Raw genomic sequence first — 4277 nt, 5'->3', positions numbered from 1 at the left:
GAATTTTTTAAAAAAATGTGAGAACTCAATGGATTAAACTAATCACTGAATAGAATAAACTGACCACAAAATAGATCAAATTGGTCATTAAATATTTTAAACTAGTCACTATATTAAAAAAGATGGTGCATCTTCTTTTTAATATTTGGGCTTGAACCGTCACCTAATTTTAAATTATGAGTAGGCGGTTTCTTACAAGACCAATTATATACATTATTTCCGTTTACGACTTCGGTAAAGAAATTAATTACTTACTCCCTCCGTTTTTTAATTGCTACATTCATTGTGTTATGCACAAGAGTTTAGGCAATGTTACTTTCAAGTTTTTTAGATGGTACGTTTTGCATCATTCAATATAAAATAATTTGGAAAAGCTAAAAGTAAAACTTTTTGGTGACAAAAGAGAGAAACAAATTAATATAATAATATTACTTTTTGGTGGGTCAAGTACCACAAATAAAAAACTTTATACAATATAGCAATTACAAAGAAACAAAAATTTAAGAAAAATGTAGCAATTAAAAAAAAGAGTATGTGTTTTTTCAGAGCAACTGAGCACCACTTATGTGTTTTATTTACAGCAACCACTTATGTGTTTTTTTGTTCACAACAACCACTTGTCTGTGTTCTGTTTACAACAACTACTTATGTGTTAGCGATATCAACGCTGAAATTAGGGGTATACAGGAGACGACACAACTCACGAACTACTCAAAATCAACTCAGTCAAAGCTCGACTCGAGTGAGCTCGACACGGGATGTTGGTGAGTTGAGTTGAACAATTCAATACTCGAACTGAAAATTCGTGCGAAACTCAAATACCCAATTATCTATAACAAAACACCTAAATTCATTATATACTCTATCTTAATGTTGCTTTTAACATAAGACACTTATAAGCTACTCGAAATCCACTCAGTAAAATTTAACTAGGTTAAAACTCGACTCAAGTGAGTTTAAAATAACTCGAAATACTAAGGACTAGAGCAAACTCAAACTCAACTTGAATTATTTAACCGCTAGCTGAAAGCTTGAACAGGTCAATCTGAGCTAACTTGAATATTTAGCTATCATCGAGTCGTGCTAGTATATGCTATTAATGCCACAAGCCCACAACAGAAAAGTAGGACCATGGAGAGTGGAGACTCATATAAAAAGCTGACCAGAGTGACACGTAGCATCAGAGCCACATCTTATTTAATGGTTTAATCTCTTAAAATCTAAAACACCATGTCGGTACAGGAAAGAAGAAAAAATTAACATCCGTGATTGGATCGGGGGAATTGAACCCGACGTGAATCGAACACGCAACCTTCTGATCTGGAGTCAGACGCGCTACCATTGCGCCACGGATCCGATAAAGTAATAATTGTTGTATTTATCTAAACTGCGGTTGTACGTTCAACAAATATAGAGTTAAAGCATAAATACAGGACTTAACATCTAGTATTTTTCACCTTTAAGGACTGTCCACTTTTTTTTTCACTTTAAGGACCTAGAGTTAAATCTGAGGCCATTTAAGTTACCTGAGATCAGCGAAAAGTTGAAGTCCTTCATTGCATTAATTACATCAAAAACTTAGGTCCTTCATTGCATTAATTACATCAAAAACTGCTACATGGAGATTTTTTTTAACAATTAAAAAAAGTAGCCGTTACATAATCTTTAGGAAGAAATCTTTAGCCCAACCATCCCATTTCTCCAATTCCTGATTTTTCTGGTAAGGAGTTTAGAGGTGCTTGATCTTTCTGGGATTTTTTTGACTGGAGAATTTCTTACTTGGATTGGTAATTTGAGAGGATTGATCTCTTTGGGACTAGGAAATAATTTTTTTATTGAAGGAAAAATCCCAGAAAATCTAGGCAATCTGAAGAACTTAACTTGGTTGTTTTTATCCAACTGTAAGAGGATAGAAGAAAAATTCCAAAATCAATTTTTGATCTGAAAGAGCTTGATGCGATTGCTCTATCAAGAAACAGGTTATCTGGGTTATTGTCAAAATCAATCTCTGAGCTTAAAAAATTGAGAAAAATCGAGCTTTTCGTGAATAATTTGACAGGCGAAATCCCTTCAAAATTGGCAAACCTGACTCTTCTGCAGGAATTTGATATCTCAGCTAACCATTTCTATGGGAAGTTGCCTCCAGAGATGGTGAATTTGAAGAACTTGATTGTTTTTCAGCTGTATGAGAATGAATTTACAAGGGAACTGCCTGAAGGTTTTGGAGACTTACACAATCTTATAGGCTTCTCGATTTACAGAAACAGTTTTTCAGGAAAATTTCCTACAAATTTTGGGAGCTTTTCTCCTTTGATGAGTGTAATCGTCTTGCTTTTTCCTTCAACAATGGTGGGTTTCGTTTTGGAGCAAGGGAGAAGAAATGAAAGGGCGCCACTACTTTAACGTGAAAATGACTGCAGTTTTGTACATTAGGCGCCCTCACCAAGACACGTAATTATTACTTTATGTCATTTAACCATGGCTTAACTAAACTTGGGCTATTTTTATTTAATTATGGCCTAAAACTAAATGTTAGGTCCTTAAAGGTGAAAGAAAAAGTGGGAGGTCCTTAAAGGTGAAAAATACCAAATGTTAAGTCCTGTATTTATGCTTAACTCACAAATATAAGTAGAAGGTCTCGTATGCAGCCGTAGTATTTTTTTAATTAAAAAAAAAATTGATCCGAAGATTAATCCCTCGTGCCATGGTATGTTATTAGCAGGGTGGTTATTGACCCATAAGGTGATAGAATAGGACTTCCAAAATATAAGGGCTTCAATATATATTTATTTTTATTTGTTTAAAGAAAAATCAAAAGAAAAATATTTGGATTAGTAGTAAAAGTGTAAGGGAAGGAAAAATGAGAACATGAGTACAACTCTTTATACATGTAAAAAGGATAGAAGCCCACATCTCTATCTTTTTCTTTTTTTTTTTTGTCTTTAGTTTCAAATTCTTGATTTTAAACAATATTAAATTTAGGGTGGGCTCTATTCACGTGAAAAATCTGAGTGGATCTGAATTGAACTTATTAAACATGATTGACCCGTATTGAAACTTATTTTTTAGTGTTGTGAGAGGCATGATCAAATCTAATCTGAATTTATTGTACCGAAAACTTATTTTTTAAGTTGAAAAAAGCACACCCTTAATTCAAGAACATTAGAGCATTTCGTGACTTGTAAAGAAAAGGCATGTTGGTTTTACTAAATGTATCAGTTGAGAATTTAAGATATAAAGAAATGATAATAAAATAATTGAAAGACGATATGAACTTATGAAGTGTGAGTTGGCTTGTTTAAAGTGTAAATTCAATTATTGAATTGGATTTGGTAATTTAAAACACACGGACGACGAATTCTTACGTGGTCCAAGGAAAGAAAAGGTCCGCTTCCACGATTTCATCTATATTGAATCTTAATATCAGAATAGCTTATATAGTCATGATTCAATTCAGATCCACTGACTTTTGATTGATTTCTCATTTTTCGGATCTGATTGGAACAATGGAGAAGGAGGAAGACTTTAGCGATTCATAATAGGATATCTTGAATATCTATGTCCCAGAACATAAAAAATGAAGACTAAGACAGGAGTTTCGTGGAAGCCCTTTATCGGATTTGAAGTGATCACTTAAGCCTCTTTCTTAGGGCCTTTAAAGAGCGTGACTCTACCGCTTTTTTAAAAAAGAAAAGGCCTATTTGATTCAATTCATGAATTAGCCTACTATACTATGAGTCTACTGGAATTATATATTATATAATAAGAAATAGTATATCATTCGTGTTTCTGTTACAACACGGCGAAACTCAATCTAATAAATAGAATTAAAAAAAAAGAAATTTTAGGCTATAGACCTAATTTTCCTGGGATTGTAGTTCAATCGGTCAGAGCACCGCCCTGTCAAGGCGGAAGCTGCGGGTTCGAGCCCCGTCAGTCCCGACCTAAGATGTTTATACAATCTTAGCCCATTTAATACTTTTTTTTTACAATGAATACATACACCCCAAAACCTAAAGCCATTTCCTTCCCCCTTGAGCAAGTTTATGAGTCTGGCCAACACAAACACGCGAAACATGCGCTATACTAACAAACTTAGCCAAAGAAGCTAATTGAACAACATCAAAAATAACATGCTAATGTAAAGAGTTGCCTTCTTCCGGCCGTAGCCCGTCTAGTACTTTTTATAGTAAAATTAATTCATTAATAAAAAGTCATACGACATCTACATAAGCAATCGAATCAAACAAATACATAAGTTGAATCAAACAAAAATT

General features: G+C 33.6%; 2 non-coding genes across 2 annotated transcripts; one reads left to right on the top strand and one right to left on the bottom strand.

Moving 5' to 3' along the window:
* Positions 1 to 1284: 1284 nt before the first annotated feature.
* On the bottom strand, positions 1285 to 1356 carry TRNAW-CCA (transfer RNA tryptophan (anticodon CCA)). Its single transcript has one exon. It is a non-coding gene; the product is annotated as a tRNA-Trp (tRNA).
* Positions 1357 to 3868: 2512 nt separating this feature from the next.
* Positions 3869 to 3942, top strand: TRNAD-GUC (transfer RNA aspartic acid (anticodon GUC)). The gene has a single exon. It is a non-coding gene; the product is annotated as a tRNA-Asp (tRNA).
* Positions 3943 to 4277: the final 335 nt, after the last annotated feature.

This window comes from Beta vulgaris, chromosome 5, assembly GCF_026745355.1.
Source record: "Beta vulgaris subsp. vulgaris cultivar EL10 chromosome 5, EL10.2, whole genome shotgun sequence".
Taxonomy (NCBI): Eukaryota; Viridiplantae; Streptophyta; class Magnoliopsida; order Caryophyllales; family Amaranthaceae; genus Beta; species Beta vulgaris.
The sequence above is the reverse complement of the archived record's forward strand: the minus strand, read 5'-3'. Positions and strand labels throughout refer to the sequence as shown.